At 40.5% G+C, this 25148-nt stretch overlaps 1 long non-coding RNA gene across 1 annotated transcript; it reads left to right on the top strand.

The window, feature by feature from the left end:
* Positions 1-1266: 1266 nt before the first annotated feature.
* Positions 1267-4503, top strand: LOC311297657. The gene is made up of 4 exons (XR_014628857.1): positions 1267-1481; positions 2489-2535; positions 2630-2728; positions 3980-4503. It is a non-coding gene; the product is annotated as an uncharacterized lncRNA (long non-coding RNA).
* The last annotated feature ends 20645 nt before the right edge of the window (positions 4504-25148 follow it).

Here is a 25148-nt window from a genome sequence, read left to right as displayed (position 1 = left end):
CAGATCTCAGATCCAAGTTAATAACACTTTATAGGTATATTATATTATTATATATTTTCCCTTCCACTGATCTATGTTTAACACTCTTTGTACACCAGGATGGCCGAGTGGTTAAGGCGTTGGACTTAAGATCCAATGGACAAATGTCCTTGTGGGTTCAAACCCCACTCCTGGTAGTAGCTTTAGTAGAAAAGCTCTTCAAAACTAGTTTGTGAAAGGTTATTCTCAGACATGATTTAATCCAGATTGTGAATGAAAGTGGCTTGTCAAAGAAACACCAAATGGTTTTACTCCACTCCAAAAAGCCACGTTGTCAGGATCAGTCAGCTAATGTGGTGATCTCAGATCTCAGATCCTAGTTAAGAACACTTTACAGTTATATTATATTATTATATATTTTACCTTCCATTGATCTATGTTTAAACAATCTTTGTACACCAGGATGGCCGAGTGGTTATGGCGTTGGACTTAAGATCCAATGGACAAATGTCCTCGTTGGTTCAAACCCCACTCCTGGTAGTAGCTTTAGTAGAAAAGCTCTTCAAAACTAGAGTTTGTGAAAGGTTATTCTCAGACATGATTTAATCCAGATTGTGAATGAAAGTGGCTTGTCAAAGAAACACCAAATGGCTTTACTCCACTCCGAAAAGCCACTTTGTCAGGATCAGTCAGCTAATGTGGTGATCTCAGATCCTAGTTAAGAACACTTTATAGTTATATTATATTATTATATATTTTCCCTTCCATTGATCTATGTTTAAACACTCTTTGTACACCAGGATGGCCGAGTGGTTAAGGCGTTGGACTTAAGATCCAATGGACAGATGTCCTCGTCGGTTCGAATCCCACTCCTGGTAGAAGCTTTAGTAGAAAGGCTCTCTAAACTGAGAGATTAGGTGACAATAACAACAATCTTGAAGTACTACATACTCAAAGATGAGAGATTCTCGAAAATCAACAACCAAACAGATGATATAAAATGCTCTTATTTGTGATTTCACAATTTCACAAGACTCCTTATGAGAGATGCATTTGCTATGCATTTCTAATTATTAAAACTACACTGTAAAAAGTGCTACACCCACAAAGTAGGTTTTATATATTTTAAATATTTGTAATCTAGTTTATTTTATTGGTTTTATACAAAAAAGTATAAAAATACTTCATCTTTACTTAAAATATATCAGTTTTTATATAACAATATATTTTAAATAAAACCCATGCAATTTATTTGGGTAGTTATTTGTATGTGGTCGTTGTGTACAACAAATGCTATAAAAGTGAGTTGACAATGCACAATTTATTTGAGCAGCTGTCGATGTGGCAGGTGTGTTCATCAAACGTAAATATTTTAAATTTTATAAGTTGGCATTATCCCTTTTTCACTGGCGGGGACCTTCCAGGCAGATGCAGCATCTTCCTCGGCACTTCAACTGTTTGGTCGCTGCAGCGGATCTGAATTTCAGGGTCTGATTAACACGGTAAGTTGAGCAAATTTAGCCGAATGACTGGTGATGTAAAGTCACGCGAAATCGCTTACTCTCCACTAGGAAGCTGAGGTTAGGTTTGCAATTTGTACTAGCTAGCTATCCTGCACACATGGTAAGCTAAGATGGCTGCACAGTGTGGTCGATCGGCAGACAACAGCGGTTGAGACCGTGCTGTTAATATGAAATTAGTGCTGTAGTCATGCCTACTATGTGTTTTAAGGCTTGGGCTTTAATTTTGCCAATAATATCACTTTTAATCGTAAATTAGCGTAAACTTAAACTAGCATAGTACTAGTTAACGTTTTTTATCTAACTTAGGACTTTTAGCTTAAGTTACCGTTTAATGTCAAATATTAGTTTAAGTTAACGCTAAAAGTGATATTATTGGTAAAATTAAAGCCAAAGTATCCTTAAAACAAACAAAGTAGGCATGACTAACGTTACATCACTTAAATAAATTTTAACAACACGGTCTCCGGTGGCCGGTGGGGGATGCAGCTGTGGGGTGCTCGCGTTATCAGCAGCAGTGTTTAAAAACACATACAAGTTACGTAGGTAATAATTAGTTGCACAAATGCCCTCAGTTATATTTGTATATTGCACAGATTAAATTTCGGGATTATATGCGATCGAAACGGTCGCAATTTCGAGCCTTCAGGCAATAGTTGTGCGGGCAAATAAGGGAAAGTAAGATGTGGTGTTTTATGGACAACACTTTGTTTTGTGTGTTGTGTGTCTTTGACAGGACTCAGAGATTATTTTAGTATACTTTTGCATTACTAAAGCAGATGCACAGATTAGACTGTAGAGATATGTATGCTTAGTAGTCTGTCTGATTTTAGAGATTTGATCCACGTTATTTTAATGCTGCATAGTCAATTAATGACAGATGTTTGGTTGAAAAAACCATTAAACTATTTCTAACCTATTACTTAAAGAAGTTACATTTACAACTGATTTTTAACCTTATTTCTAACATGCATTTTCCTGGTCTTTAGATACCCAAGCACTTTTGTTGCCTGGGGTCTTCGAGCTTCACATCCAGGTAAGAAAAACTTCAGAATATAATTATAATTCAATTCAATATAAAATATAAAAATAATTCAATTACAATTTGATCAGATTATACTTTTTGACAGGATTCATCTGCCTCTGTGGAGAAAAGGAGAGAAGTGGTCCTGAGATGCCTTATTGAGTACATGGGGGAGAGACAGGAAGACCTCATCAGTGTCCACCACGTATGTATTGGGCTTAAAGCTACTTGTCTATTTTTATGTCTGTCCCATTGAGCACAGTTATGTCCAAAAGACGTCTTTTCAACGTCTTTGTCAAAAAAAGTCGTATGTTGAAGAGACGTCCACTGAGGAGCCAGAATGAATGTTATGACGTCTTTTTTGACGTGTTCTGTAAGTCCAATATAGACGTTCATGGAACCTCCATACAAGGTTAAAAACCAGTTCAGATGTGGACATATTTTACATAATTTAATGTCTCATTTAGACTATTTAAACTGTTTCTGGACCAAATAAACACTTTCAGGATGCATTAAATTAAAACTCATGTTTATTTCAACGTAATTTCTAATTGCAAAGCAACTCACAGACAGTGTGTGTTTGTCCAAAAATCATGAAATCATTACTGTCTACTTAGGGCAGGCAGCTTAAGGTCCCTGGTTCGAATCTGATTTCTCTCACGATCCAAATATGTGTGAATTACAGATGCTAAGCTGTCTAAAGGTGTCAGTGCGTATTTGTCCAAAAATCATGAAAATAAACTTCACTGTCTGTGAATTGCTTTGCAATTACACATGGAAATTACATTGAAATAAATGCGAGTTTTAATTTAATATATCCTGAGTGTTTATTTGGTCTAGAATAAGTATAAATTGTCCAGATGAGACCTTAAATGACGTTGAAAATATGTCCACATTGTCCACATCTGAACTAGTTTTCAACCTTGTATGGAGGTTCCATGAACGTTCATTACAGAACACCTAAAAAAAAAAGACGTAAAAACCTTCATTCTGGCTCCTCAGTGGACGTCTTTTTCTTTGTGACAAAGATGTTGAAAAGACGTCTTTTGGACATAATTTTGCTTAGTGGGTGTATTAATATTGTGATGATATGGGTTGATTGTTTGCTCTTGAAAGATATTTAAACTGTAGCTTAATTAACAGTAATGTGATGACCAATCAGGTACAGGCAAGGACAATTGCATTCGTTTTATCGTAATGCATCCTTTGAACCAGAAAAAGACAACACTCATGCTAGAGTAGATCATGATAGTTTAGTACCCACACTCTATGGCATTGTCATGGTAGACTTCACTCTGGTCACATGTTCTAGTCACAGTATCCGTCTAGTATCCACCACCTTTAGCAACAAAAGTACAATTTTGACTTTGTGTGTCTTCTACCTGTCTGCTATATTCATCTCATTTCCTATTTGTCTGACCAAACTCTTCGATTCTTTTTTTGTCTCCACCAATAGAGTCGGGCTGAAACAGAGGTGCACGCTGAGCTTGGCAGTTGCCCACTGAAAATTTACATGTGCCATCACCCCGACACGATTGGGATTATCATATAAGGACAGCCCGTGGTCAGAGGTGTGCCAAACCTGTCGAAAGCATGCTGCCTCTTGTTTGGACTTACCTATGCTCTCGACCGCAAGTACCCCTCAAAACTGGTGTATACTTGAGATATATCAGAGGCTTTTTGTGGGATTGGACCCCGTGCATCCTAAGCCATCATCATGTCATTTTTGACATTGCAGTTCCAGTGTGATACAATGTGATGTTATGACTCACATTTACCTTTATTCAAACATTGCAGATTGGGCGGTTTGGATATTTCACTGTACTGTTCAGAACAGGTTGAAAATACACTTCTACAGTGTTTGTTTTATATTAGAGTGTACATGTGCGGGCACATTTATTTGCTGTTTTGTAGTCACTGTTAAAAGTGACACTGGTTGACACTTGACATTGAATATATTGAATAAATTATTGTCTTCAATCTATCTTCTCATCTTTTCCTTCTTCAGTTGAATTTGTGATTGTTATCGACAAAGTCTGTTTATGTAAAGTTAATCACTGTAGTGCAGGATATAGACATTTAGATTTATTTTCTGAGGTTATAGACAGGACTCAATTAAAATGTTTATTCACATATGATTAAGTTAATTTTACTAAGAAAATAAAGTTCATAAAACCTCATTAAAATGAGTACAGGTTACTTGTAGCAACCCATAAATAAGTTACCTGTACCAATAAAAGTAGGTTTATCTAACTGAGTAATACTAGTACTATTAGTTAACTCAACTCAATTTTGTTGCGTTTGTATTAAGTAATGTTAAAGTGTTCAATATACTTAAAAAAGGCTGCAAGTTGAATCAACATAAAACATCCAATGCAGCCACTTGCCTCACTTTTTATAAGTTAGATCTAGGTATTACTTTTTACAGTGTAAATTTTTTTAGTTTATTCCTGGCAGACCGTATCAGTAACATGATGCTATATTGTATATTATAATTGATTATTGATATAATTGTCTATTGATGCTAACAGTCACTTTATACACTGAAGGTTAAGTACTATTGATTTATAATGGTATGTATTAGTAAATTGTTGGTATTGAGCTAGCATCGATACTGTCATTTTAATGGGGTAATTGTTATTTATTGGACTGAACAATACCAGAGGTGTTTCAGATGGTCTTAAATTCAAAGCACTAAAGACCACAAAATGCTGTATCCAGACAAAGCACTGCACTTGGACTCAAACACACTTTACAGTGAATTTATTATACAATAGTCCGTGCTGGGACATTCCTGTGCACCTTTTAAAAAAGAAAGAAAGAATTTGCTCGTTTTAATTTAAGCATTTCAATACAGTGGCAGCTGCATGCAACATTTGTATTATTAATAATAACAGTAATAATAATAAAAACTCTCAAAATCACATTTTAAAGGGTTTATTGCGTGAAAAACAGGCTTAAGTGATCAATGCATTCCAGATCTGGTCCTGTGGGTGTCACAGTAATCACAGTTCACACCTGCAGTGAAGCCCCTCACACAACAATTCACCAATAAATACTGGGAATATTCAAGATTTGTAATATTCAGAAAATAAGTGATTTAAGAGTAGCCATATGTGTGAATAAGTTATTCTACTATTATAATCATGTGTTTCTGTCACTGTGAACAAGAGGCTGGCAAGTGAACGGTGTGTTTACAGCTGTACTCCTATTTCAGGCCCACAAGAATGTGTCATATGGTGAAGACCTTCCCACCTGTCCATTTCTTAAAATATCTGTAGAATGCGTTACCACTTTGGGAAGGATGTGTAGATATATACTTGAGTGTGAGGCAGGACTCTGCAGTTGTTTCAGCAGAAGCTGCTTAGCTTTATATATTTAAAGAATAAAGTCAATCTCTGGCGTCAGAACCCCAAGACTGTGTTGTTAAAGATGGAGTTTATTAAAGAGGAGATTGAAGACATGAGTGATCCAGAACCATCCAGCATAAAACATGAAGATACTGAGGAACAAATAGGTTAGTTTCCATTCTTGATTTTTCAATAATTCTATGACTTAATAATCAGTATATGGATGATAAATGATAGAAAAATGCATGTAAATGATCATAACCTTGTATATAACTGAACTGACCTTTCCAGATCAAATATACATTACTCACAAGAGACGGATACCTTATGTCTTGTTTTCTGCTAAGTTTTTTTTTTTTGTTGTTGTTGTTTGTTTCTTCTCAACTGATTCTAACAGCTTAATACATTTTATTTTAGACCAGCTGGAAGTGACGGAGCAAAGGCAAAAACTAAATGACGTAAAGAAACACTGTGACTTACAAACTCAAGGAACAAAAGCCAAAAAGATGCACTCCTGCTCTCAGTGTGGAAAGAGTTTCCAAAAGAAAGCAAAGCTTAAAAGACACATGAGAATTCACACTGGAGAGAAACCGTATACATGCAGTCAGTGTGGAAAGAGTTTTAATCAAGCATCAAATCTCAGTGTTCATCTGCGTACTCACTCTGGAGAAAAACCATTCAACTGTGATCAGTGTGGTAAAGATTTTATTTCATCATCAAGTCTAAAAGAACACCTGATAGTTCATTCAGATGAGAGGCCTTATGTGTGTCCTCTCTGTGGAAAGAGTTTTTCACGACTTAACAGTTTTAAACATCACCAGAAAACAACACATAATGAAGTGAGAGATCATGTGTGTTGTGACTGTGGGAAGAGCTTTATTACAGCTGGCCAACTGAAACAGCATCAAAGAATTCATACTGGAGAAAAACCTTACAAGTGCTCATATTGTGACAAGAGTTTCAGTCATTCTGTATCTCTGAAATCACATGAGCGAGTTCACACTGGAGAGAAGCCGTATTACTGCACTCAGTGTGAGAAGAGTTTCAGAGATTCATCAGGTCTCAGTTATCATCTGCGCAGTCACTCTGGAGAAAAACCATTCAACTGTGATCAGTGCGGTAAAGATTTTAATTTGTCATCAAATCTAAAGAAACACCTGAAAGTTCATTCAGATGAGAAGCCTTAATTGTGTCCTCTCTGTGGAAGGAGTTTTTCACGACTGAACAGTTTTTAAACTCCACCAGAAAACTTATAATGAAGTGAGAGATCATGCGTGTTGTGACTGTGGGAAGAGCTTTACATTTGCCCAACTGAAACGGCACTAAAGAATACTTAATTTTATTTGTTAATGAACCAAATGCAGTTGCTCAGATCTACTTAATTTTTTTTACTTACAGTTACTCAGTTCATATGGTATATGTCATTGATTTCATTGCTTTAAAAAATAATCAATATTTTGAGTGTAAAAATGTTTCACCAAAAAATTTTTAGTAAACCATAGTAAAAGTTGTTAGAGTGAGTGTGAGAAGAGTTTTAAACATTTATCAAGCCTTCACACTGACATGATTCCTGCCTCGTGTTCCCCTTCTCTTATGTGGACTTTTGTCATTTCCTGTTTCATGTTTTGTAGTCCTTTGTAGTTTTTCTTGTTGATTAGTTCCTGATTGTTCCCAAGTGTGTCTTGTTTGCCAGTCACCCCTTGTGTATATATACTTCAGTGTTTCCCATGTTCTGGGGCCTATACCATGAAGCCGGTTTAGGTGGCTAGCCAGATATGTTTCAGTTTAGTTTGCGCCAACCCTGGGTTTTAGGCACCATGAAAGTGGTTTGGCTTTTAGCAGTGTTCATCGCCATAGTAACTTACACTCCACGGCTAACCTGGTGCGGGACAGGTTATGTTCTGGGTTAGAGGTTGCAAACCAAACATGTACCAATCAGTAGTGAGCAAAGTGACACATGTTGGATGCGATAAAGTCACTCCACCTGTTTCTACTCCAAATTAAAGGTCACTACATAGAAAATGATTTTTAAAGACACAATCATCTCGTATTTAGTAATGCTTATTAAGAATAATAATTTTGTATGATTTAGATTTTAATTATGTTATTATTAATTGATCACACATGTATAATTTTAGCTTATCAATTATTATTATCACGCACAGTTTAAAGGAATACATATATAAAAGACAGCTATTTTCTTCTTGCTGTGTAAATTTGTTTAAATTCTTAATATTTTTCAATCTCATAATATTCTGCAGAAGAGAGAAGTGAATTACAGTTTCACTCTTTCTCAGCATGTGATTGGCTGTTCGCTACTGATGTCACACCTAAACTCCTATACTCAGGATCAAAACCTGAATTGACAGAGAAAGTTGATGATCAGCATCATGGTACCAACAAAGCCTGGTTGGACTGGTTTGGTTTTGTCAACTCAAAACTAATCCTGTAACCCTGAGTTTGTTCAACTACCATCATAGGCCCCAGGTTTCGAGTGTCATGCTCTTTGGTAGTAAATAAACAAATAAAAAGACTTAGTCCTCACACGTTGAACAAGTCCTGTTCCTTAATAAAACTCTTTAATTTCTTAAATTACAGACAAAAGAAAATGTCACCTCTCCAGTTTACAAGCACTTCACCATTCCACATTAATTGTCTTTTATTTTGATTATATATGCCTACACGAGTCCCATTAGGACTGAGGCTATAATGTGAATAAGGCTGCATTTGTTGATCAAAGCAGATTCATAAGAATTGTTTCTGTACAAGTTCATTTGTACCATTTGTTAAAAAAATGTTCTTCATAAATTCATTCATGTTTGTTCATACATTGTGTAAGAACTACATCAACACTAACACATGAATTATGATGATTAATTGTATTGCTTTGTTGTTGGATGGGTCTTCTGGGACAGAAAGGCAGCTTTTCCACCTTTTGACCACAAGATGTCGTTAGTGTGCAACGTGTTGAAAAGCTTAGAAACATTTTATGACGGGGGGGGGGGGGGGGGGGGGAGTCCTGGTGCTTCACAAAGCTTGGGAATAGAATAAAAAAAAAAAAAAAAAAAAAAAAAACGTGCCAAGATAATTTCAAGAGCACCAACCAGAAAACACCACAAAAGTACATACACAAACCGAACCAGCAAAGACATGAGGGAAAGAGGCACAATAATATAAAGTGGCCAGAGCACATGAGGATCAGGTGAACACAATGGACAACTTGCACAACTACTTTCTAGTTAGTACATGTCGGGAGTCTCCGGTTAGAGCGTTCAGCGCACCTTCATACATGAGAATGCAGATTATCACTGTTTTATTGCTGCCAAGTCAATTGATTAAAACGATGAACAATGATCTCTGTATTAATTATCTTGAGTCTGCTGAAATGTTCCTATAAATATATTTTCTTTCCAACTGTGCATTCTGAATAATAGGCTACATTTATTTATCCACTAATCTGCAGCAGTCCAATGCTTGACTTCTCATTAACAGTGTTGTTCTCTTTCTGACATTTCAGATATACACTCACCTAAAGGATTATTAGGAACACCTGTTTAATTTCTCATTAATGCAATTATCTAATCAACCAATCACATGGCAGTTGCTTCAATGTATTTAGGGGTGTGGTCCTGGTCAAGACAATCTCCTGAACTCCAAAATGAATGTCAGAATGGGAAAGAAAGGTGATTTAAGCAATTTTGAGCGTGGCATGGTTGTTGGTGCCAGACGGGCCGGTCTGAGTTTTTCACAATCTGCTCAGATACTGGGATTTTCACACACAACCATTTCTAGGGTTTACAAAGAATGGTGTGAAAAGGGAAAAACATCCGGTATGCGGCAGTCCTGTGGGCGAAAATGCCTTGTTGATGCTAGAGGTCAGAGGAGAATGGGCCGACTGAGTCAAGCTGATAGAAGAGCAACTTGGACTGAAATAACCACTCGTTACAACCGAGGTATGCAGCAAAGCATTTGTGAAGCCACAACACGCACAACCTTGAGGCGGATGGGCTACAACAGCAGAAGACCCCACCGGGTACCACTCATCTCCACTACAAATAGGAAAAAGAGGCTACAATTTGCACGAGCTCACCAAAATTGGACAGTTGAAGACTGAAAAAAAGGTTGCCTGGTCTGATGAGTCTCGATTTCTGTTGAGACATTCAGATGGTAGAGTCAGAATTTGGCGTAAACAGAATGAGAACATGGATCCATCATGCCTTGTTACCACTGTGCAGGCTGGTGGTGGTGGTGTAATGGTGTGGGGGATGTTTTCTTGGCACACTTTAGGCCCCTTAGTGCCAATTGGGCATCGTTTAAATGCCACGGCCTACCTGAGCATTGTTTCTGACCATGTCCATCCCTTTATGACCACCATGTACCCATCCTCTGATGGCTACTTCCAGCAGGATAATGCACCATGTCACAAAGCTCGAATCATTTTAAATTGGTTTCTTGAACATGACAATGAGTTCACTGTACTAAAATGGCCCCCACAGTCACCAGATCTCAACCCAATAGAGCATCTTTGGGATGTGGTGGAACGGGAGCTTCGTGCCCTGGATGTGCATCCCACAAATCTCCATCAACTGCAAGATGCTATCCTATCAATATGGGCCAACATTTCTAAAGAATGCTTTCAGCACCTTGTTGAATCAATGCCACGTAGAATTAAGGCAGTTCTGAAGGCGAAAGGGGGTCATTCACAGTATTAGTATGGTGTTCCTAATAATCCTTTAGGTGAGTGTACATATACATATATACCTGTTGGGTTTACATTTTTAAATGAAATTGACTATTAAAAGGATTGCTTGTGTGCACTGGTTTTTATTTCAGTCTTTTAAAATAGTTGAATGAATAGCGAGGTGCCTAACGATGTTAAATAAGCTAGGCTATTTAATCAATAACGTAGCCTATACACCGCGTAGAGGAGAATGATAGTCAACTACTTTGAATATTATAGCGTTTTGGACATAAACATGTAAATAGTGAAAAGATTGACATTGAAAAATGACACAGAATGATTAAAATATTGAATCCAAATAAATAAATGTTCGTGGTTCGTACAGATGTTAATCTGTTCTCACACACTTCAGCGTCGCAGTCACTTGTTTAGACGAACACTGACACTCTGTGGTGAAATAATGCTGTATTTTTAACACCTGCTGCTTTCTCAGATTGGCTTGGTTTGGATTAAAACTTTTGGAAAATTCTGCACACAATAAACATCAGAATATCCCTTCTCCTGTCAATAAAAATTGCCAAATTTTTTAAATCTTATTGCGGACACTCATTTTAGGTGGCATTTGTTCAACTCATTGACCACAGTACATTGAAAGTAAACATAGCCAGAAATAAGTGAGACATACTATTTCCAAACGGAAGTACGTCACAAAGTTCAGTGCAAGTGGTCCATTAGTAAAAACGAGGGGAGGGCCAAGATGGCGTCGTCATAGGTGGGCACGTAAGTATGGGCTGCTACGGTGATGTGGTGAAACATCTTATTTATTACCACTTTACTTCTTTTAATTTGCACAGAATACTTATCTACAGCACATAAGCATTTTTTTAAAGCTTTGCAGTCTTCAGCCAAATTCTGAATTGTGGGACTACTGGAAATTTAATAATACGTTATTAAAGGTGCAATGTGTATTTTTTTAGCGGCATCTAGTGGTGAGGTTTGTGAATTGCAAACAGCCAGTCACTCACGGCCTATCCCTCAAATTGCAAACTCGAAGGAGAAGCTACGGTGGCCGACGTAGGATCGGAAGATGTCTGAGTCTGAGTCTGAGTCAGCAGAGAGTAGCAAGTCAAGCAATGAGGTTTCTTTATATTATATTTTATATATTTACTTAATTATTCAGTAAAACCACATGTTATTGCGATTGTTATTTTTACTTGTTCATTATTGTGTTAGTCTTTTATTCACTGACTTTACCATAGCTTGATTCCATGCTAGTTAGTATAAGATAAGAGCTATGAATAAGAGCATCAAAGCAGCTAGGTAAGGGGAAATAGCTAACGTTACGATGTCCGAGGCGTCGTTAAGACAGCATGTTTTTCTCCACGTTTGCAGAGTCAGGGACAACCTGAGTATTCTCAACGCTGTGTCTTTTTCTGCTGCTTCTCATTCAAGTTAGTGACGAAACGCGCTCTGTAGCGCTGGTTGTTCGCTGTTGGCTATGGTAGAAACATGACGTCACAATATGTCAACCATCATAGAAGGGGGTGCCCGTGGTTATGTAGATATAAATGACTCATTCTAAGGTAATAAAAACATAACGGTTCATTAAGTAAGGTCTTTATACACCACTGAAAACATAGTTATGGATCTTATATTATATTTCTGTCAATAGATCCTCAGAAATATTACACATTGCACCTTTAAAGAATAGCTAATTCAATGAGAGTATTATTAACCTTGTAAAATAATTATTTACTGACGTACATAATGATTACAAAGAAAAATGGGAATATTTCAAATGAGTTATTTTTGAAAAAAAAAAAACATCTCAGAAGAAGAAAAACTGGAGCGGAATAGTATCAATTAGCAAATTAATAAACTTTTATTTAGAATTAGCCAAGGGGGCATTTATAAGATTTAGAGCCAAGTGGTTAGAAGAAAGTTATAGCTATTTCTTTGCACTTGAAAAAAGAAACGGAAAGAAAAAAAGCTCTTACTGCCCTTAATACTGACGGAGTAATTTGTAAAGATCCTATTCAAATTTCTAAATTTGTTACAAAATTTTATAGTGACCTTTATTCTTCAAATTTCAATATTAATAGTTGTGATAAATTTATTGACAAAATACAGCGATTTATCCCAGCCATTAATGATTATGATAAATCTTATTATGAATTGGATATAAATTGTGATTAAGTGTGGAAAGAACTTCATTCAATGAAAAAAGAAAAATCTCCAGGCATTGATGGCCTTACCATAGAATTTTACATTCATTTTTGGGATATTATTAAATGCCCTGGCCTTTACTCAATATGTACAAAGAATGCATCACTCAGAGAGAGATGACAGTAACCATGATACAAGGGATTATTTCCCTCATCCCTAAACCCAACAAAGATACTCTTTCTATTGACAATTGGCGCCCTATCTCTATTACTGTAGATTATAAAATTCTGGCTTTGGTTTATGCCAATATGTTAAAATTGAATCTCAGCTCTATTATATCTGAAACACAATCTGTTTGTTTTAAAATGCCGTCATATTTCCAAAAATAAAAGATTGGTCCTGGATGTGTCCATGCAATCTCAAGGTTTTTAGTTCTATGTTTTATAAAAGTGTTAACAGTTCTGTTATTATTAATTTTGACACTTCTCATAGATTTGATGTAAGATGTGGTGTTAGGCATGGTCGTCCTATTTCTCCTTTAAAAAAAAAAAATTAGTTACTGAGTTGCTCTCTGTGAGAATTGTTCAAAATCAAAAATGGAAAGGAATCTCTATTTTTGGGAGGGAAATTCAAATTTCACAGTTGGCAGACGACACCACATTGTTCTTAAAATATGGAAAATATGTGTCAAAGGCTTTAGATTTAATTTACCAATTTTCTTGTGATTCTTGTGATTTAAAATTAATTATCTCAAAATGTGAGATCATGCCTGTCCATGGTTTAAATTATGATTCAATAGAAAATATTCCTGTGAAGTCCACAGTGAAATACCTAGGTATTTATATTAATAAAAATCTTTTGGCAAGACAACATTTAAACTTTTCATCTGATCATTCAATCTAAAAATATTCTTAATATCTGGCTACAGCGGGACCTGTCGTCTTTCTCATTTTGCATATCCATCTTTATCTTTATTTATGGAGAACAAAGTTGCTAAAGAAGTCAATACAATTTTTTTTTTTTTTTTTTTTTCATTTCGAAAAAGAAACCTCATAAACTAAAAAAAGAAGTCCTCTCTGGGATTGAGGCATTAAGTTTTTAGAATTTTCTGACATGATAAATATCTTTAAAATAAATTGCCTTAAAAGTTGTCTCGCCAATCCAAAATCCATCTGGTACTTTATCCCCAACCAAGTATTGAATCAAATCGGTAGTCTCTCCTTTATTCTAAAATAACTATTTACCGTCTAAGCTACCTATTGCCTTGTCCAGATTTCATCAACAGTGTTTTATGTAGCAGACTTCAAGTGGTAACCACAGGACACCATGGAAACACGACCACACAACGATTGAAGTGATGATACTCTGGGATATTTATTCACCTTAAACAGAGTAGTGAGGCACAATTAGGGACATTCGAGAAGGCCTACTCTCTCATTCCTCCGCTTCCCCGTCTGCATACACCATGCGTCTGAGCGCGAACACTTCACAAAGGCATTATATAGCATTTAACATGTAAACAATGGTGCTGAATTACCCCACATAACAGGACAGCACTCACAGGGAAAATAAATGGAAATAAAATAAAACATTTGAGAAGGTTAACATACACACGTTAAATTCACTTAAATGCACATATAAATGTTCTTTAAACTGATTGTTGAACTACTGTGTGTATAGTAAAGTTCCTTTTTTATACAAACAGTCTCATTGCTTGAAGATATACACAAGGCATTTTAGTATGAAATTAGCCCTAGTATATACTGGAGGTAACGTTACACAACTATCAAGTTTAACTCACACTTTACATAGTAAACAGTCAAATGAAAGATCACAAATTGGAAAAACATACCTTAAACAGAGTAGTGAGGCACAATTAGAGACATTCGAGAAGGCCTACTCTCTCATTCCTGCATTGAAAGACGCACGTGAAAATGAGGCTCTAACTTTAACACGGTTAAAAGAGCAACTTACAAAGAAAATAATCGAATCACACTGATACACATTATGACATAACCTCTTAACAGTGTTTTGACATCATAAATAAAGTGATTTCATTACCGACAATCAGTCAATTCAAGACAAATAGAAGAGAGAAAAACTACCTCCGCTTCCCCGTCTGCATACACCATGCGTCTGAGCGCGAACACTTAAAGGAGAAGCGATATAGTTTCCGTAGGTGTCCCACTAATTAAAGCCCCACATACAACAATTGATAGGAACTCTCGATCGGGACCATTGAGAACAGTACATTGAAAACAAGTTTTGCTGAAGTTAACAGTATATACACATTTCTTATTACACATAAAAAAAAAAAAATTAAATAAAAAAACTCAAATGCCTAAATTGACCGGCTACACACTTCCCCCTTAACTTCACAAAACTTGAGCTTACGCCTTTGCATTGAATAAAGGAGCAAATAAGGCAATTAGATTGTCACTTGTCACTTGACTTGCACTAGCATTAGCCTGAGCAAGGTTAAGAGCCTCCTTGAGATCATCTCTCATTTTTGCAACGTAGCTGCCATAGTCTGTGATGTTGTCATCTCTTCCAACACTACGGAACATAACATCTATTGGCAGACGAGGGATCCTTCCATACATCAGATAGAATGGTGCGTAACCCGTTGATTCGTGAGCGGTGCAATTATAGGTGAATGTCAGCGTTTGTAACATCTGAGGCCACTTTTGCTTAACTCTTGGGGGTAAGGCTCGTATCATACTGCCTAGTGTGCGATTAAACCGCTCAGTGTGACCATTCCCCATAGGATGATAAGCCGTCGTTCTCGACCTCTTGACACCTGCAATCTGCATCAACTCCTGGATCAGTTCACTCTCGAAGTTCGCACCCTGATCTGAATGGATCCTCTCTGGGAATCCATAGATGCAGAAATATCTGTCCCACAGTTGGCGGGCTACTTGCCTGGCTGTTTGGTTTTTGCATGCAAAGGCGTGTGCCATTTTGGTGAAATGGTCTGTAATCACCAACACATCAACACTTCCACCTCTGCGATCTTCTGCAGACCAAAAGTCTATACACACCAGCTCTAGAGGCCTGGTTGTCTTAACACTCTCGAGTGGGGCTCTTGCTTCTGGCTCAGGTGTCTTGCTCACCACGCAGCGCTTACAGCATCTGACATGCTCTCTGACATCTCGCTCCATGTCTACCCAAAAGAATCTTTCCCTGGTCAAGTGAAGTGTTCTGGCCTGGCCCTGATGACCAGCATCGTCATGTACTCCCCGCAGGACTTGTTGGGTGAGTGAAGCTGGGACGACGTACTGCCAACGTTTCTTTCCTGTTAGCTGATCTTTGCACACACGATACAAAACCCCATCCAACATTTTCAATCTCTCCCACTGTTTAAGAGTCTTCAGGATCTTCAGCGAATCTTTTGTCCTCTCACGTCTTGATGGCCTCCTGCCACGGGAGACATAAGAAAGAACTCGTGCCAAAACAGGATCTTCTGACTGTTTATCCTGAAGCTCTTTCAGTGTAAATACCGGCAGCGCACTTTGACCAGCTGGAACCAAATTGTGCACATCCTGAGTCAGCCAATAATGCACTTCTCCCTTTGGCCCTGCACTCCACTCTACCTGGTTCATCAGTATGGCCGACACTTCATCTGAGGAGAACGAGAAACCATTTGCCTCTTGGTCAGAGACAGGGGGTTCAACACTTTGACACTTAGCACTGATTCTGAAAGCGTGCTGTACTACGTCCTCTTTGAAGTGATTGGCCTCCTCCAGCAGTCTCGCGTAAGGTTCTGTTACCAACCTCCGACTTGCACGTCCTTGGACAAAAGGTTGTCGACTCATGGCATCTGCCACCACGTTCTTGCTCCCGGGGATGTACTGGATACTAAAGTCATATGGTGCCAACTTGGCGACCCACCTCTGCTCACACGCATCGAGCTTTGGCTTCGTCAGGATGTAGGTTAGCGGATTATTATCCATCCAGACGGTGAAGGAATGGCCTTTCAGCCAGTGGCTGAATTTGTCACAGACAGACCACTTTAAAGCCAGGAACTCCAAGCGATGGGCAGGGTAATTGCTTTGTGCACGTGAGAGAGCCTTACTAGCGAAAGCGACAGGACGTGCTCTAGTTTCGCCTTCCGAGACTTGAGAAAGTACAGCGCCCAATCCATCCAGAGAGGCGTCTGTTGACAGGATGAAAGGGCGGTTGAAATCCGGGTGTGCAAGCACTACTGACTCCAAAAGGGCTGACTTTAGATGACTGAAGGAGTCACGCTGTTCCCTCTTCCAATCGCTTGGGTTCAGCCTCCTGAAGGCAGATGGCTTTGTTCCGCTATTCTTTTGTCCCCTCGGTGCAGCGGTCAGTGCGAACAAGGGTTTAGCTATGCTAGAGCAGTTCTGTATGAATCGCTGATAAAACATAACCATGCCCAGGAACGATTTTATCTTTTTTTGAGACGGCGTAACCCCATCTTCCATCATAAGGTCTGTTTCGGTTATCGCTGTAATGGCTTGAACCTTGTCGGGGTCGGCCGTTACCCCTCTCTCATCAATCACATGACCTAGGAACCGTACACTCCGACGTAGCAGGTGGTACTTTTTCGGGGCAAGTTTTAGACCATGGGTTCTCAGGCGGCTGAACACCAGTTCGAGCCTTTCCATCATCATACTCTCATTTGGTGCAAATACTAGAAGGTCGTCTAGGTAACAGAGAATGGTAAGAAAGTTCTGGTCCCCGAATATGCCCATCATTAGACGCATAAAACTTGCAGGACTGTTGCACAAACCTTGAGGGAGTCGGTTGAACTCATAGAGTCCCATAGGTGTTGTGAACGCAGTGAATGTTTTATCTTCCTCTGCCATCTCTATATTGTAGAATCCTGAGGTAAGATCCATAGCGCTGAATATGGCATTGCCGCCAAGCGCAGCTAGACAATCTGCCTGGTGTGGCAAAGGATGGGCGTCTTTAGTAGTGCGGACATTCAGCCATCGATAGTCGACACAGATGCGTAAATCTCCGCTTTTCTTCCAGACGAGCACCAGCGGGGAGGCCCACTCACTTGAGGATTTACGAATTATCTCAAGCTCTTCCATTTCTGAAAGAACATGTCTGAGCTTGTGGTAATGGGCGGGTGGCACACGTCGGTAAGGCAGTCTAAAGGGGCGACTATCTGCAAGATGTATTCGGTGAGAGAAATCCTTCGCTTTGCCGCAGTCTAATTTACTCTTTGAGAACACGTCCTCATATTTACATACTAGCTGCACAAGTTGTTCCTTCCAATGCGATGACACCTCACAAGACTCAACATCAAGGTCGCTTAGACCGAGTTTGCTCAGTCTATCGCAGAAACTTGAATCAGCGGATCTACTGTCAGAGACTGAAACACCTGCAGTTTGGTTCATGACTTTCAGCTCATTACTGGCTAGATGCTGGGGACTGATATCCAGGTTCTCCAAAGCTACACAAGGGTATACATCAGCCAACTTGGTGTTCCTCCGCAATGTTATGGGCTTTTCTGTAGCATTTAGCACCTTGACTGGCACCCATCTGTCACCACTCATGGAGGCTACCACCCGCCCAATGACAATGTTCTTATGTGACTGAGACTTTGCAGGTTCCACAAGGACAGCACTTCCCTCGGAAACAGGTGTGGAAGCAGGTAGGCGTCCCCAGACGAGGTGTTCTTGCTGAGGACACAGCACTACGGCCTGGGTGAGTTTGGCCGTTCCTATCTTGTTGGGCATTTCAGTGCCTTTCCACCGGTGGAGGCCAGACAACATGTCCAGAAACTGCATAATATCTTCATTTCCTGAACTTTCAGGTCGATTTAGGACACGCCAGTACCCATGTGTACTCTTCATCTGGCTGATGATGTACTTGATAACATTAGTGCCCAAGATCATTTCGTCTCGCTGACCAGGTACGACAAGAGTGGGAACACTAACCTCATGTCCATACACTTCCATTTCAAGCTGGTAAATACTCTCTGGTTGAATGCTAACACCACCGCAACCAACAAGGACGATATCGGGGCGCATTTCACTGGGGGTGAGCGCAACTCCTGCACTCTTCAACTTCCGTTCAGCCTCCACATTCATAGTACAGGCCATGGACCCACTATCGAGCAGTGCACGTAATGTAACTTGGGCCCCTGAAACGACAACATCAGTGTAAAACAGGCTGTCAGCTCTTCCCAACTTCATTACGTTTTGATATAGAACACTTTTATCAGGAATTGCTTTGCAGCTTTCTTCATACACCCGAAGGTCATCTTTGTTGTTGAGGGTTTCACTTTTCCCGCTCACATAGTCCCCTCCCCAATGTGAGCAGGATAGTTTTCCTGAGTGTGAGGCACCATGTTCGGCTGGGAGGCTGGTTCTGTAACACCAGGACAGTCTTTACGCTGGTGTCCAACCCTCATGCAGACAAGACACCGTCTCTCTCGCATGCAGTGTGAGCGAGTGGAGTGTGCTGTGTCCCCACAAATGCGGCAAGACAGAAAGCGAGCTCCATGGGTTTGGACGGGCCTTGAAGGACCATACGCCGGCTGACTAGTCCGTTCAAGCACTCTCTCTAACATGCTGAGGACACGTTCTAATGCATCAGGATTGACTGCATCACCTGTCTTAGGATGGCTACTTGGAGTGCATGCTGCGGCATTGATAGCAGTTATTTCACTTTCCACGACTTCAACGTTAGAGATTGCTGTAGCTGTCGATACTTGAAGGGTGCGAGGCATAACTGTACTGGGTGCTCTGCAAAGCCGACTTTCCCTCTGATGTTCATCAATAGCCTCCTGTATCTCTTCGACTGACCATTTGCTCATAGGCTTACATTTAAACACACTGGACAGTTCTGGGTCAGGGCAGTTTCGTATGAACATCATGGCTACTTCCACACTCATGTTCTCCATGTTACTCCCACTGCGTTCTAAGTGACCATTGGCTCGTTCAGCTGCGGAGTTCAATCTCACCCAATAATCGACGGGGCTTTCCTTAGCTTTAGGCTGTGTTGCGTAGAAGTCTGCCAATGGCAACAGTGACACTGGGTGATCGCTAAAGTAGTGTCTCAACATGTCATAAATTTTCTCAACACTAGCTGGACTGGAAGAAGCTGTGCTTTTTAGTCCCACTTTGATTATACTTTTAGCCCTTCCTAGGAGGTGACTCATGACGGTATCGGCTTTCTCTGCTTCGGGACAACTGCTTTTCTGCAAGTACAGTTCCATAACATCTATCCACTCTTGTACTGTGTACTTGTCACTCTGGTCTCCCTTGAACATGGGTGGCTCTTTGATGTCAGACCTCACTATAAAGTTGACTTTGGGGGATTCAGGTTGGAGCACATTCTTGGTTAGCTCTGGTGGACTTGTAGGTAACGGGTTGGCTACACTCTGACTGGCTAGCAAATGGCTGATTATGGACTCACCAATCTGACTACCCAGCTCTCCTATTAACTCTCGTAGCTGCTGTGTGACGTTGGGGCTGGGGTCAGATGGAGTGGAACACGTTGGCTGTGCTAACTCTGGATGGGGATTTACTTTTGGCTCTGACAAGGTACTTGGAAATAACAGTTTTGGTATGGCCCCTGTATTAGCTCCTACACTATACAGACCTCTACCCCTCCCAGCTAATGGAGTGAATAAATCAGAAGTGTCTCGACCTCTTCCGGCCATTTTGAATGGTAAGACAAAATTGAAACCCAAATGAATTAACACAAATTTGTGAATTAGGTAAATATGCAGTGGTTACAGATATGCAAAACACTCAATGAAAATATAGGACTTAAGAAGACCTCACAGTCTTCAAAGGAACGTAAATATGAATGTTCAACGTCCCGTATGTGCAAATGTCCGATGTACGCTTGCGTGTAAAGTGTACGGCACAGTCTGGGATTAAGTGGAACTTCACGGTGGACAGGTAAACGCGTGTGAGTGTGTGCAAATGTCCGAATAACTTCACTTGAATATCTGCTGTGTAGATCCTCTGGCCACGCAGAACACGTCACAGCACACTGCTAGACCCCGGCGATCGGCTGCAGCTGACCAAGTGGATCCGGGTCACGGCACCAGTTTTATGTAGCAGACTTCAAGTGGTAACCACAGGACACCATGGAAACACGACCACACAACGATTGAAGTGATGATACTCTGGGATATTTATTCACCTTAAACAGAGTAGTGAGGCACAATTAGGGACATTCGAGAAGGCCTACTCTCTCATTCCTCCGCTTCCCCGTCTGCATACACCATGCGTCTGAGCGCGAACACTTCACAAAGGCATTATATAGCATTTAACATGTAAACAATGGTGCTGAATTACCCCACATAACAGGACAGCACTCACAGGGAAAATAAATGGAAATAAAATAAAACATTTGAGAAGGTTAACATACACACGTTAAATTCACTTAAATGCACATATAAATGTTCTTTAAACTGATTGTTGAACTACTGTGTGTATAGTAAAGTTCCTTTTTTATACAAACAATCTCATTGCTTGAAGATATACACAAGGCATTTTAGTATGAAATTAGCCCTAGTATATACTGGAGGTAACGTTACACAACTATCAAGTTTAACTCACACTTTACATAGTAAACAGTCAAATGAAAGATCACAAATTGGAAAAACATACCTTAAACAGAGTAGTGAGGCACAATTAGGGACATTCGAGAAGGCCTACTCTCTCATTCCTGCATTGAAAGACGCACGTGAAAATGAGGCTCTAACTTTAACACGGTTAAAAGAGCAACTTACAAAGAAAATAATCGAATCACACTGATACACATTATGACATAACCTCTTAACAGTGTTTTGACATCATAAATAAAGTGATTTCATTACCGACAATCAGTCAATTCAAGACAAATAGAAGAGAGAAAAACTACCTCCGCTTCCCCGTCTGCATACACCATGCGTCTGAGCGCGAACACTTAAAGGAGAAGCGATATAGTTTCCGTAGGTGTCCCACTAATTAAAGCCCCACATACAACAATTGATAGGAACTCTCGATCGGGACCATTGAGAACAGTACATTGAAAACAAGTTTTGCTGAAGTTAACAGTATATACACATTTCTTATTACACATAAAAAAAAAATTAATTAAATAAAAAAACTCAAATGCCTAAATTGACCGGCTACACCTCCTTAATAGGAAGCTGTGTTACGTTCACAGTTTTTCACCTCATAAAACACTGTTATGGAATAACAGTAATATATCACTGTCAGAAATACATTTGTATTTTTCCCCATGCAGGTGGGTCCAAAATTATATTAACTGTATCCTCTCCTTATTTGATGACTCGGTTAACCTCTTTACTTATGAGCAATTTATGATTTACCACAATTTCCTGATTCCTCCAAAAGAGTTTAATACAATGATTAAAGCAATCTCACCTGGGTTCATTCATATGGTTAAAAGCCACTCCATATATAATCCAAGTAGAACAGTCACAATCTACTTTGCTCTTAGATGGAATTGATCTTTTGGACAAGAAATGTACTATAGACATATACAAGCCAAATCTTTCAGTTTAAAAAAAAAAAAAAAATCCTAGAGGAAAATTCTATTGGAGATCTTTGGTGGAAGATATAGATTGGAAAAGAGCCTGGCTCTTAGGAATGCTGTATGTCCAATAATGCTAAGGAAATACATTTCAAAATTGTACACAAAATATATCCTGTCAACTCTAATATTTCTAAATATTTGGACATTAGCTCATGTGCTTTTTGTAAACAAGTAGAGGAGACATTTAAACGTTTGTTTTATGATTGCCCGATCCAAACAATTTTGGTCTGACCTTGGTATACTTACATAAGCCTATTTGCCAGTGTGACACATTCTTTCAGTTTAAAAGACATTATTTTTTATTATAATGATGATAAAAATAAACCCCTAGAGTACATTGTTAATTTCTTTATTTTATATGGCAAATTCTTCATTCATAAACTAAAGTTTGCAAATGGTATTCTGTCCTATCCTTATTTTGACACTGAATTAATCTCACTTCTTAAAACTCTTTGTTATATAAATTAAAAAAAAATCCCTAGATTTATAAATTATTATGAAGAAATATTTGAAGAAAATACATGCACTTAAAAGCTTTCCTTGTATATGTGTGTAACGCTGCTGGCTGAATGATAGGACGAAGCAGGATCCACATGCAGCAAACTTTATTTAATAAACCAAAAACTAGACAAACTCAGACTCGGGACACAGGAACCAAACAGCCAACATACACAAACAAGAACCCACAAACACTGAAACAAGACACAGGGTTTAAATACAGAGACTAACAAGCTAAACAAGATAACAAGGGGGTGTGGTTAATCAGAAACACCTGGGGAGACTAATAAACAAGAAAAACTACAAAGGACTACAAAACATGGCACAGGACAGGAAAACCACATCGTGACATAGCCCTCCCCCTATGGGCAGCTCCTGACGCCCATAAAAACAACAAAAAGTTCAGGAGGGCGGTGAAGCGGAGGCGGTCTCGGGGGCGGGATGGAGGGCCAGGCCCGTGGAGCAGCAGAGGGCCTGGAGACTGTAGCAGGACTGGAGGCCAGGGCGGATCAGGCTGTGCAGGCGACCAGGGCGGAGCAGGCTGTGCAGGCGACCAGGGCGGAGCAGGCTGTGCAGGCGACCAGGGCGGAGCAGGCTGTGCAGGCGACCAGGGCGGAGCAGGCTGTGCAGGCGACCAGGGCGGAGCAGGCTGTGCAGGCGACCAGGGCGGAGCAGGCTGTGCAGGCGACCAGGGCGGAGCAGGCTGTGCAGGCGACCAGGGCGGAGCAGGCTGTGCAGGCGACCAGGGCGGAGCAGGCTGTGCAGGCGACCAGGGTGGAGCAGGCAACCAGGGCGGAGCAGGCAGTGCAGGCAGCCAGGGCGGACCAGGCAGTGCAGGCGACCCTTCAGGCGGCCAGGGCGGAGACGACCCTTCGGGAGACCATGGCGGTGAGCACCCTTTGGGTGGCCATGGCGGTGAAGGCTTATTGCCCCCCCCCCAAAATTTTCTTGGGGAGGTTAACGGACTTAGGCGCCGGGTAGGAGGAGTCCGGTGGCGAAGGCGTGTCAGGGCTGGATGAGACAGGCGGTGAAGGCAGGTCAGGACTGAACAGGACCAGCGGCGAAGAGGGCTCTGAGCTGGGCAGGACCAGCGGCGAAGAGGGCTCTGAGCTGGGCAGGACCAGCGGCGAAGAGGGCTCTGAGCTGGGCAGGACCAGCGGCGAAGAGGGCTCTGAGCTGGGCAGGACCAGCGGCGAAGAGGGCTCTGAGCTGGGCAGGACCATCACAGACTTTGGCTCGGCGGCGGCCATCTTGTCCGGAGACACTGGCTCGGCAGACGTGACTTGAGCAGACTCTGGATCGGTGGTGGCCATCTTGTCCGGAGACACTGGCTCGGCGGCGACCATTTTGTCCGGAGACACTGGCTCGGCGGCGACCATTTTGTCTGGAGACAGTGGCTTGGCGGCGGCCATCTTGTCTGGCGACACTGGCTCGGCAAACGTGACGTGAACAGTCTCTGGATCGGCAGAAGTGACGTGAACAGTCTCTGGATCGGCAGAAATGACGTGAACAGTCTCTGGATCGGCAGACGTGACGTGAAGAAGCTCAGGTCAGGAACAGGCTCAGACTCAGGAACAGATGCGGTCTCAGGAACAGACAGAGGCTCAGGAAGCGTGGCGGCGGCCATCCTTGGAACCAGAATCAGGCGTGGCCGCCTTCTTGGCTGGAGACTCTCAGACAACGTGGTGGCGGCCATCCTGGGAACCAGAATCAGACGTGGCCGCCATCTTGGCTGGAGACTCCCCAAAGCTGCTGCTGGATCCATTAAGTGGTGGGTTCTTCTGTAACGCTGCTGGCTGAATGATAGGACGAAGCAGGATCCACATGCAGCAAACTTTATTTAATAAACCAAAAACTAGACAAACTCAGACTCGGGACACAGGAACCAAACAGCCAACATACACAAACAAGAACCCACAAACACTGAAACAAGACACAGGGTTTAAATACAGAGACTAACAAGCTAAACAAGATAACAAGGGGGTGTGGTTAATCAGAAACACCTGGGGAGACTAATAAACAAGAAAAACTACAAAGGACTACAAAACATGGCACAGGACAGGAAAACCACACCGTGACAATGTGTTATTGTGTCAATACAAATGTAGGGTATGCCTTCTTGTCATAACTCTTTGCCTTGTCATCCTTTGTTTTTCATTGTTTTTGTATAATTTTTTTTTTTTTAAATGTATTTGTATGTAATTCCTTGACAGTGTTCTTATGTTATTGAGCATAGAATTGTTATTTTTTTAATTGTAAAAGAGGACTTAGAAGTGGATTAAACAAGGAGGCGGGACAAGAGGAGCACATGTCCCGCACAACTAAGACAGAGCCATGTGCTCAAACACAAGACAAACATAGAAACATGAAATAAAAACAACACAGAC

The sequence above is a fragment of the Rutilus rutilus genome (assembly GCF_951802725.1).
Source record: "Rutilus rutilus genome assembly, chromosome: 9".
NCBI lineage: Eukaryota > Metazoa > Chordata > Actinopteri > Cypriniformes > Leuciscidae > Rutilus > Rutilus rutilus.
The sequence above is the reverse complement of the archived record's forward strand: the minus strand, read 5'-3'. Positions and strand labels throughout refer to the sequence as shown.